Here is a 12,906-nt window from a genome sequence, read left to right on the forward strand (position 1 = left end):
ATTTCCTGTGCTGGACTTCGTATAATTTATCTGAGCACACGGTGCGCTAAATACATGAAGAGGCGCACATCTATTCCCATATTCAACGCATCCTAAGCTCCTCTGTGCGGCAAGACAGAAATGTCCACCAGGTCCAACCTAGTGTACATTTCTGTTATAATTTATGCCTGTTTCTTCCCTTAACTAACCATAAATCTGTCAGTCCCAGACTGCCATGCCCCCTTCCGAATAAGAAGTGCCAGTGCAAAAATTTGCAATTTTTTTAATACCAGAAGCTGGCGTAAAATACTTTGTAACTGCCCCCCTATAATTTTTTTCACAGTATGTGCTATTTGATGCCTCCAAATGCACTCACTGTACATTAATTTATTTTTCACTGACTGTTGCTGGAATGAAATCAAACTATTAAGCGGCAGTAATGAGGGTCATGTTTCCCTGTACTGTGCACTTTGTGTGGACCATTGATTTTCCTGTGAAGTAGCCATTACAAATGACTTGCTGTATATAAATGATGAAACAGGAGCAAACAGAGACATTATTGTTCCGTGCACTATGTGCTTGGAAAACACTAATTCTGATACTGCTCCATTATTTGCGGTGCATTACCCTGCCCTGCACTCATAGCCAGAGCGTTGTTACTTGATGGCATTGTCACTGCATTACAGGTTTATTCTAGGACTAAACTATTGATGGCATATCCACAGTGTGAACATAACCTAATATAAATCCTAGATTTAATATAGCAGCATCACAGGCAATTTGGTGGTGGCAGTAATTTGCTTTGTACTGTTGACATTTTGCACAACCTTGAGAAATTGGTAGAATAGCTTACTTTTTCATAGGGAACTGAATTAGTGACAGTCACCGTCATGTCTAGAACCGGCATCCCAAAGCACGAGTTTCTACAGCGACCAGACTCAACTGTTATCTCCTTCACCATTTGTCTTTGTTCATGTTTGCCCTCTCGGTGACTCTTGATTGATTCCGTCTCACGGTATTCATGTTCCATTTATGTCTGTATAACAACTCTGCGGGTCACTATATTTTTCAATGTTTTGACATTTTTATTGGTTATTGCATTAGATCCTTGATTGTTACAGCGAAAATAGCATGGCACCGTCTTAGCCAGAAAAATCTATATGATGTTAAATACTCTTTGTATCAAAAAGACAAAAGTATTATAGAGGTGAAACCTTTATTGGCTAACCGGAAATGTTATATTTGCATGCTTTCGGAGCACACAGGTCGGGGGCGAATGAGCCTTTGTATTCTGAAAGCTTGCAAATATGATTGTTCTGGTTGGCCAATAAAGGTTTCACCTCTATAATACTTTTGTCTTTTTTATACAAGAGTGTTTAACATCACATGAGCCTTGTGTGGTGCGGAGTGTAAGCTCTCACTCACGACCTGAAGGTTACAAGTTCAATCCCTGCGTGATTCGGGTAGCTGGCTCAAGGTTGACTCATCCTTCTGAGGTCGGTAAAATGAGAACCCAGCTTGGTGGGGGGTAATAATAATAATTACCTGAAAGTGCTGCAGAATAAGTTGGTGCTATACAAATAACAAGATTTATTTATTTATTTATTTATATAGATCCTTGCTTGTTGAAAGATAAAGAAAGCAACTCCCAGCAGTTTACTTGTATGTCACAGTATCGTCTAGTAGGGGTGGCATAACTTGGTGAAATTAAAATACATCCATATCAGATGTACACTTTATTTCTCACCGCAACCTGCAGCAACATTTCGACCCGAGTAGTAGTAATGCAGTAATTTAGTTACTAGTGCTCAGTTTCTGATCATTTCATGGTTGTTGTAACTGGTTCGGCTCAGACTCTGTCTCGGTTTCTCTCCTGTAGTAGGGTTGCCCTTTTCAGGGCAGATACTCAGCTTCAGTGGGCAATCCAGTTAGAGTGTTTCCAGTGACATCTCTCCATAGGTTTTTGCGATACCTAGTCTTAATGGATCTGGGCTCAAACATTTAGTCAGTTACCTAATATATCCATTTCCTAGTTTGAACTGTGCTATACTTCGAATATGTTTGCTTTTCGACGCACCAACAAGATTAGTCAGACGTGACATTTTGGTTCCAAGCATCATATTGCTACCTTCTTTATTTTCCATGTATCTGTGCTTTAAAATGTTCAACTCAATGCACGAAACATGTATCTGTTACCTGCATAAATAAAACTAGTAAAAAAATCTTATCAGTTTTACTTCCAGCAATATGCATCTCCAACCAATGCACTGACAAACTTAGTGCACTTAGAAGTATAGTTTGCTCTGTGAACCAGAGACACTATCTGGGAATCAAGGAACTTCAGATGGTTCCAAGTTGATGTTTATGCTTGCATACTTCTTTTTTCAGATGGCCCCAGTGCCCCCATAATAGTAAAAGCATTGAGTTCGGCACTTTTTACATTTGCTTAACAGCTATACATGACCGCTCTTTCCCTTCGCTATATCCTAGAATGTAAATTGGTCATCAGGGAGTATATGAGACTCACACAAGCCAGCAAGAGAAAAGCCTGATGGCCCAAGATCCACTGTTTCTCGTTCTGGGGTCTACAATAAATCAAAATCCACTATTTGGCCAACACTAGAGCTTTTTCTCAAACATACGTTGTGTGATCTTTCGAGAAAAAGACCACTAAAATTTAGGATCAATTACTTCTTCCAAAACAGTCTAAGTGTATGGTTACACACAAATATGGATGTTTTATATAAAGAAATAGGCAAATAAGGAAGATGGAATAAAACCTCCACAGTGCCACCTATTGGAATGCAGCATTCCTTCAAGCCAAAGTTTGACTCTTTATACAAGCCTTATAACAATGACTGGGAATTAAAAGCAAAGCCTGACTCCATGCACAGACAGCTGTTTCAGGGTATTTGCCCTTCATAAGTGTACAGTAGGAGTCTGGCTTTGCTAGTGAGAGGCCTGGGACGGGGTTAGAAATAAGGAATGGCAAATTTAGGCTATGGTCATACTTGAGCTACGGCTTCTATTCTTAACAAAAGACACAATACTCATGCATCAACGAAACCTCTGAAACCCAACAGACCCTATTAAGATTAGCTTCCCTCATGGATTCTGCCTGTTTGATGGGAAGAGAATCGCACCTCTTTGCGGAGTCTTAAGGGCAACTCATATTTTGCTCTCGTTACCCACTTTCTATGCAAGGGATTCTTTACAATTCTGATCTTTACTATGCAAAATTTAGCTTCTGCTGTAACACACTATAATAGCCAAAAGACATACATACGTTACATATGGATATTTCACAATTTTCACAATTGCTATCAATAAATGTCACCCACGGACAAAAAAAAATTTGCGTGAAATGGTGAATGTGAATTATTTTTTAGTAATTATCATGTATGTTCCAGCTTGAAACACTGGTAAACACTTTGCTCTGCTGTACAGGTAACAGCTCACCTCATTAAAAATCACTTGTGGTAACCATGAATTGTGGGTGACAGCAAGGCGCTTTCGTGACTAGGGTCCTGTCATGTTGCTGGCTGAATTTCCCCTCCACAGTGGCCAATTACAATGATTTGTTCAGGCACAGTGAAATAATGCGGTGATGGTAAGATGCACTGGAGCTAGTCTCTACTCCCTGTTCTAGCTGGTGTATGATGTAGTTCAGAGAGTCAGGTGAGGCAGCTTAACTCACATTTACATGTTCCATAAGCATAGAGGTACAAATTCCAAAGATAAAGGCACACTTCTTGATAAATAGCATAGTCATGGGGTTTGGTATCGGTAGTGGTTTTTTATATATATATATATAGAGAGAGAGAGAGAGAGAGCTATTCCTTGATACTCAACCACAATAAGTTTCTCATTACAGCCCTGGAGTCTGTAGCCTCTTCTTGGGAGCCTTTTCACTCTTTCCACTTTGGGCCCTTTCCTGAAGCATCCTGTATCCTATGTGTAGTTAGAACAGATGTCAGGATAGCACTGAATTCAATGAATGGCTGAGCGCTGCCTCTGATTGGCTGAGCGCTGTGACCAATCACAGGCAGCGCTCATCTGTCATTCAATGATGGCTTAGCGCTGTCCCTGATTGGTCACAGTGCTCAGCCAATCAGAGGCTACCCTAGGTATACATATATCCTGCATGCGCATTTATGAAATGTGGGTGACAACTAAGTTAAAAGTACAGAGTAAATAAATGATTATGTTTCATGTCTGTTTGAATAAATCGTCTGTGGTGTCTTCTATTATTATTTCATTTTAAATCTAAACTATTAAAAGTTACGTTTTAGTTTTAAAGAAAGCAATATCAAGTAAGGTCCTCTACAGTGAATCGTATATAGGTGTGAGGATTTATCTGTCTCTGTGATTCCTGCATGTGACAAATATGTGCATAATACGCAAGATACGTATGTCTTTGTGAATGAGACCTTAGTGTAATTTTTGGTAGCTCTACAGCTGTTCCTTGGAGAAGGCCTATAGTTAGGTGTTCTGCTCACCTGGTAGAAGTTGCTCTTTACAAAATTTATGACATTGCTTTAAAAAAAAAAAAAAGCGCTACACCTGCTATCTTGTTTGGCATAATTCTTGGTGGCTCTACAACTTTTCCTTGGAGAAGGTCCATGCTTGAGTGTTCTGTTCATCTGGTAGAATTTGTTCTTTGAAAATTTAGAACAATACTTCTAAAACAAACAGCACATCTGCTGTCTCTCTTGGCATCATTTTTGATCTAGTTAAATCTCCATTTTTAAGCAATTCTTTAATCACACAACCTTTCATATGACAAAAGAATAAGAAGCAGTAGACCTTATAAATTGCATCAGATTTTTTAATTGGTTAAACAAAGGAACAGATGAGTAAACTCATGGAAGAAGAAAACAATCATCAAGTACTTCTAGGAAACGCATCTCATGGGGATCATTTATCCTTGTAGGAAGACACATGAGAGTACAGATCTAGCTAGAGAGGGGAGTGGAAACATCAGTGGGAAACGGGACAGAAAAAGAGTAAAACTGCAATGCATAGTACATCTAAAACCAATAATCTGCTTATTGAGTGATATTACTGTGGCTTCTACCCCAACATCGCAACATACTAAATCCATAACATACTCTGTTAGGGCTTAAACACGTGGGCATGTCTTTGTCCCATTATGCGACCATGATTATCATGACCACATAACTGTACAAAATGAAAGCATTGATTTCAATAGTTTTGTTTTCACTAGCGGGATTTTCATCCATTAATAGTATGGGCGAGAAAAGATAGGACTTGCCCTACTTCTGTGAAATCCCGATCCTCTTGCGCGATAGAGAGATTGATTTCAATGGGAAACCTTGCATCACACTGCAGACGAGAGCCTTGCGATGTATTTAAGGTCCCATTGAAATGGACGATGTGTCCCAAGGAATGCGAAAAAATAGGACATGCCACAATTTTTTTCCTCACAGCATCGCTTCAAGAGAAAACATTGCTATTGTGTATTACTCCATTTAAAGTCGGGAGGGGTATCATTACTCCTTAAGGAGAGCGCCTAGAAGGTGAGTGAGGAGACTTATTAGACAATTCATGCTCCTATGGGAAATATATGCAAATAAGGTAGATGGAACAATACCTCTGGAGTGCCACCTCTTGGATGGCAGCATTCATGTAAATCAATGTCCGACCCTTTATAGAGATCTATGCAACAATGATTGGGAATTGAAAACCAAGCCAGAATCTATACACAGACAGCTGTTTCGGGGTGTTTGCCCCACACCAGTGTGCAGTAGGATTCTGGCTTGGGCAGTAAGAGGTCTATAATCTTAAAAAAGAATGTAGTTCATATTCGCATAAGTTTTGTGCTTCTCGTAACACGGAAAACTTGAGCAAGATATTTGCCCGTGTTAAACTGGCCTAAGGGCTTATTCAGATGTGTGTATATCAGGCCAGGTTTTCACACCCCGCCGATATACGCTGTCCCTCCCACTCACCGGCTCTCTGCTTCTCTCCTCCCCTATGAGCAATTTGCAATGGGAGTGGGCGGGGCAGGGGTGGAGCTAAGCTCCCACCCCTTGTCTGTAGCCAGCAATGGGAGTGGGTGGGACAGAGCGTAGCTTAGCTCCACCCATGCCCCGCCCCTCCCATTGCAAATGCAGGAGTGGAGGAGAGAGGCAGAGAGCCGGTGAGTGGGAGGGAAGGGGAGACTGCTTAGATGAAAGTGTATATCAGCCAGCCGTAAAAACGCTGGCCGATATTCGCTCGTGGGAATAAGCCCTGACAGGAAACTGATATAAACGGACCTTAGCTATCCATTTTTTTATGGATCCATTAGCCTTATTTTCAGTGTAAGCGCATGCCCAGCAAACAATATATGATCGCTACATTACTGCTGGTCACATGCTCGTTCCAATTTATCTTGCCGCATAGAAGGACCCTTAGGCTGGTTTCACATGGGCGTATTTCTGCACACATTGTTTTCAACGGGTTTATTCTCATTTTAGCTTGTATACACATGACCGTATGCGTTTATACCATACGCACCGTATAATTGCATGAATGGAAAATCGCCATGATCTTAATTATCGTATTTCATGTCATTTACTTAGGCAGCTTCTGTGTATCAGCAAAAAAATACACTGATGCGAAAAAAACCATTGATCAGACGAAATGCTTAGAATGACTAATAATGCTTAAGGCCGGTTGCAAATGGCCAGATTTCCATTGCGGAATCCAGAGCGGGGCATGCGCCTCTAGATTACACAGCCAAAACCGCCTGTAGCGTGCTATGGAAAGGCATTTTTTTGCTGTAAAGGAACGGAAATCGATTGCGATTTTCCGCTTGAGGAGGAAAAATCGCAGCATGCTCTCTTTCAGTGCGGATTCCACAAGGATGGCTTCCATTGAATTCAATGGAAACCATCTGACCCCCGGCCCTTCCCCAATGACATTTTGGAAAGGTCACGAGTACCCTAGCAACGACGCAGGGAAAGCAGGGACGTAAAAAAAACTGTACTATGCATGTCCGACTGCCCACCGTGCGGACCATCTGCAGGACAGAAAAAGAAGAAGAATGTCAGGTACGCTCGGATGCCGGCTGGGCAGAGGGTCGGATTCCACTGCAGGCTCACACATGCGGTATCCGGCCCGGTCGCGTGCAGCTGGCTTTAATCGGGCCAGCTGTCTTCTTTTCCCACAGTTGTACGCAGGTAAACTCCCTCCCCCTCACATTTTCCACTTCATAGAAATCAATGGGAGCTTCCTGCATATTTCAGCAAAAGATAGGGCAAGACCTATCCTTTGACGTGGCATCTGAAATCGGCGACCAAAAACTGTCGCTTATGTGCTATTTTTCTTGCGGTGACAGTTTTGACATCGGAAAGAATATATTAGAATCCAATGCTTCATATGGTCGCAATTTTTGGGTGATTTTAAATACCTGCATAAATACAGTTGTGTGAATAAGGCCTAAGGGCTTATTCAGACGACCGTATATCGGCTGGGTTTTCACACCCTGCCGATATACGGTGTCCTTGTCTGCAGGGGGAGAAGGATGGAAGAGCCAGGAGCAGGAACTAAGCTCCCGCCCCCTCTCCGCCCCTTGCCACTATTTGCAATAGGAGGGGGGTAAGATAGGGACGGAGCTAAGTACCGGCACTTAGCTCCGCCCCCACCCTGCCCCTTCAATTGAAAATAGTGGCGAGGGGCGGGAGCTCAGCTCCTGCTCCTGGCTCTTCCATCCCCCCCCCCCCAGACAAGGACATCGTATATCGGCTGGGCGTGAAAACTCAGCCGATATACGGTTGTCTAAATAAGCCCTAAGGCTGGATTTACATGGGCGAGTGCGATATCGTTTGAAGAAAATCAGACTGATATTGCATTCGTGAACCTGTGATTTTTCAGTGATTTGTGATGCGTTTTGGCTTTAAAAATGCATTGTACGTGCGATTTTCATGGCTATAGAAGAAGTCCATTTTGTTTCAATAGTTGAGCTGGTTTCAGTTGGCTGAGAAACTCGTGCGAGATCTGTGCATTGCGAATATGAACCCCATTCTTTTGAATGGAGGCGTATGCATGAGCGATGCTTTCTCGCACCATATTTAGCATTTTAACATTCCCTTTTTTTTACAACTTTTAAAATGTTTTTTAAACCTTTTATTTTTGTCTGTGGCCTTGAATATCACCATCATTTTTATAATACATTGCTATACTTCAGTATAGCAGTGTATTACATTGCCTATGAAGCTCAGCCAGTATCTTAGTCTCATAGGCCACCACACATGACAGACCCAGAGGCCATCTTCAAGGCTATGGGTGCCATTGTAACCCGTCGGAACCCCATAATTGCCTTTCGGGGGTCCAATGGGTAACAGCAGGCACTTCCTCCCTATGTCATGCTTTTAAATGCAGTGGTCATATTGATCATGGCATGTTAAGGGTTTAACAGCCAGGATGGGAAATTTCTCCAGTTCCTGCTATTAGCGCACACCACCCAACCTCCTTTCCAAGTGGCATGGGAGAGCCTTGCCATTATTCTAACGCAGCCCCATAAAAGGCGCCACATCAGAATAAAGCTCATTAGTGACCGGCATCAAAAGGCAAGGCACTAAGGGGTTAATCTACTGATCATGACTTTTAAATTATTCTGTGAAGATTCACCTATAAAACCCTTATTATTTATACTTTAATATTCTTATTTGCAAGTCAGGATCTCACAGGCTTTGGGCTTAATACTTGAAGAGAACAATCAATTCTCCTAGATCAGCGCAGAGCTCTAAAACTCATGACTTGAATCAATGGGATTTTTCATTTTGATTTCCCAGTTTGAATAGTCTTGAGTTCTCGGAGAATGAGGCCACCAGATCTTATCTTGTGATGCTATATTAGGAGTTTTATACGGATCGCCTGCTGTGACTTTAACTACCATAAGCTTCCCTGGTTTTTCACTAAGAATTAGGAAGCAAAGCATATGATTAAGCGTTAATCACATTATGATATGTTCATGCCTTCAGCTTAGTCTGCATCACTTATAAACTACCCCACTGAATCATGGAATTCAGGCTGAAGTCTTTATCATGAAACCAATTGCCTGAACTACCCAAATGAAATGTTCCACCTTCCAGCTGGACGTGACTAATGCCTTAGCCTTGCAATATGTTAAATTGCCGGCATTCTGCTGCACTGAGGGAATTTTGTCAGGATGAAATCTGTCTTCCTTGAAATGTTATTCTCAGAGGGCAGCTTGATAGAGGAGGAAAATAGCTCTCTCTATTTGATTGCCAATAGTTTTAAGTATCTTTTACCACCAACTCATTTGCATACAAGTTCTTGCAAACATCACAACGATTGCTACAAGGCTCACTTGAAATGATGCACAAATCAGAAGCTATGTGTAGGATGAAAGAAAACCACTATGTATCAATGGCTCACATGTATCAATCTTTGCATGTTTCCTGGCTATTTTGGGCAAGGTGTCGTTTCTCCTTAGGGAGAGCACCTAGAAGGTGTGAGGAGACTTATAAGGTTATCCATGCTCCTCTGGGAAATATGCAAATTAGAAGATGCAACAATATCTCTACAGCACCACCTATTGGAAGGCAGCATTCCTGCAATTCAATGTCAGACTTTTTGATAAGCTTTGTAATAATGATTGGGAATTGTAAGTGAGAACCAGAATCTTCCCCAGAAGGAAAAGATAACCATGTACAGACAGCTGTTTTGGGCACCTCACACCTTCTAGGTGTTCTCCCTAAGAAGACACAATACCATTCCTGACCCACATCTATAGGCGTCTCACTAGCCAAACCAGAAACCTGCTACACAGGAACAACTATCTCTGCATGGTTATCTTTTCCTTCTGGAGAAGACTCTAGCTTTGCTTCATAATTCCCAGTCATTGTTACAAGGCGTGTTAAAAAGTCTGACAGGGACTTGCAGAAATGCTGCCTTCCAATAGGTGATGCTGTAGAAGTATTGTTTTATCTTCCCATTTGCTGTCTATTTTGTATTTAATGTCACATGACATTTTGTGAATTTGTTGCATTCTAAGGCTTCTTTCCCACGAGCATATATCGGCCACCTTTTCACGGTCGCCCGATAAACGCTACGTTGTGAGGTATAAAACTGGTGAACGGGTGCACAAATCAAACGTTTGTGCGCCCGTTTAGATGGCATAGGTCCCAGCGCATATACTCCGAGACAACCATGCCATCGCCCCTCTCCCCTACCTCCCCATCGCAGGCTCACCTCTGTTCTCCTCTCTGCTCGTTCTTTGCATGGGAGGGGTGGGCGGGGGTGGAGCTAAGCGCCGATCCACCCTGCCTCCTCCCATTGATGGCTATGGACAAGGGGCAGGGAGAGCTTAGCTCCACCCACATCCTGCCCCTTGTCCACAGCCAGCAATGGGAGGAGGTCAGACGGGGCTTAGCTCCACCCCCATCCAGCCCCCTCCCATTGCACAGAGCCAGCAGGGAGGAAGCCTGCATGGGGGGAGGAGAGCAGAAGGAGGGCGTTTAGCAGCCACACTGCTAAGCTACCTCCCACCTCCGGCCGCTATCATTGGCTCCCATAGGAGCCCATGCAGCGGCCAACGTGTTCCGGCCCAAAAGATAGTTCCAGAACTATCTTTTGGCCCTGACGTAAAAACACCCGGGCCTATATTGGCCGGCCGGACACATTTACATCTCAGGAATACAGCCATGTGATCTGATGCATTGGAATCCCATGCATCAGATCACAGCGTATATCAGCAGGCTGTGCAAACAGCAGCTGATATACACTACAGGAAAGAGCCCTAAATTAGAGAATATGCAGTAATTTTTGTTTTGATTTGCAGCTTACGTTTTCAGCCGGCCTGCTGGTTGCATGCAAATAGAAATAGAAATAAATAAATCTTGTTATTTGTATAGCACCAACTTTTCTGCAGCGCTTTCAGGTAATTTTTTAATTAACCGCAACCAAGCTGGGTACTCATTTTACTGACCTTGGAAGGATGGAAGGCTGAGTCAACCTTGAGTTGGCTACCAGAACCATGCGGGGATTGAACCCGCAACCTTCGGGTCGTGAGCGAGAACTTAGGACTGCATTTCTGCTGCCTTGAATTCTTTGCGACTTTTCAAAAATTTTGCAGTTCATAAACTAAGTTTGCCTCTAACCACAGCCTCTTGGCTAGATGAAAACCAGAATTGGGGCATTTAATTCTTATTGTTGCAAATGTTTAACACATCGAGACATAACTAAAATATGCTACATTTTGCCTTAAGGCCCATTTAGACACTACGATTATCGCTCAAAAGCCGTCTTTTGAGCGATAATCGTTGTGTGTAACTGCACTTACATCGTACGGTTTTTGTTACCCCGTCGCTCATCGTCATCTTTCAGCATGCTGAAAGACGACGATAAGCCTTATCAGTAGAGATGAGCGAGCGTACTCGGAAAAGCACTACTCGCTTGAGTAATTTGCTTTATCCGAGTATCGCTGTGCTCGGGTCTGAAGATTCGGGTGCCGGCACGGAGCAGGGAGCTGCAGGGGAGAGCGGGGAGGAACGGAGGTAAGATCTTTCTCTCCCTCTCTCCCGCCCGCTCTCCCCTGCTCCCCGCTGCGACTCACCTGTCAGCCGCAGCGGCACCCGAATCTTCAGGGACGAGTGGGGAGATACTCGGATAAAGCAAATTACTCGAGCGAGTAGTGCTTTTCCGAGTACGCTCGCTCATCTCTACTTATCAGGGATTCACAGCGGGATACAGCTGATACTATTGTTTCGGCTGTATCCTGCTCCCTGATGACAGGCAGGGTAGGAAGAACAGAGGTGCAGCTCTGTTTCCCATACCCGGCACCAAGCGCCCAGCTCCGTGCAGAAAACAAGTGGGGACAGCCCGCTTGGCTTCTGCATCTTCTGCACGGAGCGCCCCGCTGTTATACACAGCGCCCGGCTGTTATACAGCCGAGCGCTCCATGCAAACATCTGGATGCAGAAGGCAAGCGGGGCCACTCCACTTGTCTTCTGCATCCTCTGCACGGAGCGCCTCGCTGTTATACAGCCAGGCACTCGGAGCAGGGAACAGCTGGATACGCAAGGTGATCGCTCATCTTGCGCTGTAAATAACACAACAATTACTGCTCAAAAGTCGCTTGAGCGACATCTTTTGAGTGATAATTGTTGTGTCTAAATGGGCTCTTATAGTGGCACCAAAGAAATAGCGCACAGCCATTGGTGCATGTGGGCCTATGGAGATTTATTAAAATTGACTTTTCATATGCCAGTTTTAATTCAATGTGCAATAGTGTAAGCTGCACCAAATTTATTAAGAGGTGCATGCCTTTTATTACAATTGGCGCATCTTAGACTGTCTGTCGGACAGAAAATTTAAGCTACACCTGTGATGAGCAGCCTTCGACACTTTTTACATCATTTTAAACCGTAACACTTACTAAATCTGCAGATCCAATAGTGATCCCACCACTGCCCCTTCTCTTAACTCTTTTCAAAGGTGTCGAGGTCAGTGAAGAGTTCATATGGAATGCACCAAAACTTGTGCCTTTTTCTACGCCAGAAAACTGTCGCAAGTGGTTTGGTAATCCCCCCCCCCCCTATGTACCTATGCCATGGCGTTGACAGTGCTGTGACTTCCTAATTATTAGTCAGCCCCAGACCATGTTATGTGCCACACAGTGCATGCACAATGACATTTAACGCTGGAACCCAAGTGATTAACATCTCTCTTCCATTCCAGCACTGATAGACTGGCTGTGTTGTCTTTCAGCCTAGTCAACCTATCAGTTTCTCTATGAGGGTATTTTAAGCGGCTTCTTTGTGCAAAAGATGCCAGTTATACTTACTGTATTTTGGAGCTGTAGATCTGTGCAGTGGTTCTGTGCTTAGATGATCTGTGCTCAACTATCCTCTATCCAGACTTAAAGTTCCCTATATTCTGTGTGTAGAACTCCAA

The 12,906-nt window shown here is 43.3% G+C and overlaps 1 protein-coding gene across 1 annotated transcript in view; it reads left to right on the plus strand.

The window, feature by feature from the left end:
- CCDC92B (coiled-coil domain containing 92B) overlaps nucleotides 1–12,906 on the plus strand; it is a 62,832-nt gene that overhangs the window by 21,917 nt on the left and 28,009 nt on the right. The window lies entirely within an intron of this gene.

This window comes from Eleutherodactylus coqui, chromosome 4 (assembly GCF_035609145.1).
Source record: "Eleutherodactylus coqui strain aEleCoq1 chromosome 4, aEleCoq1.hap1, whole genome shotgun sequence".
Classification (NCBI taxonomy): Eukaryota; Metazoa; Chordata; class Amphibia; order Anura; family Eleutherodactylidae; genus Eleutherodactylus; species Eleutherodactylus coqui.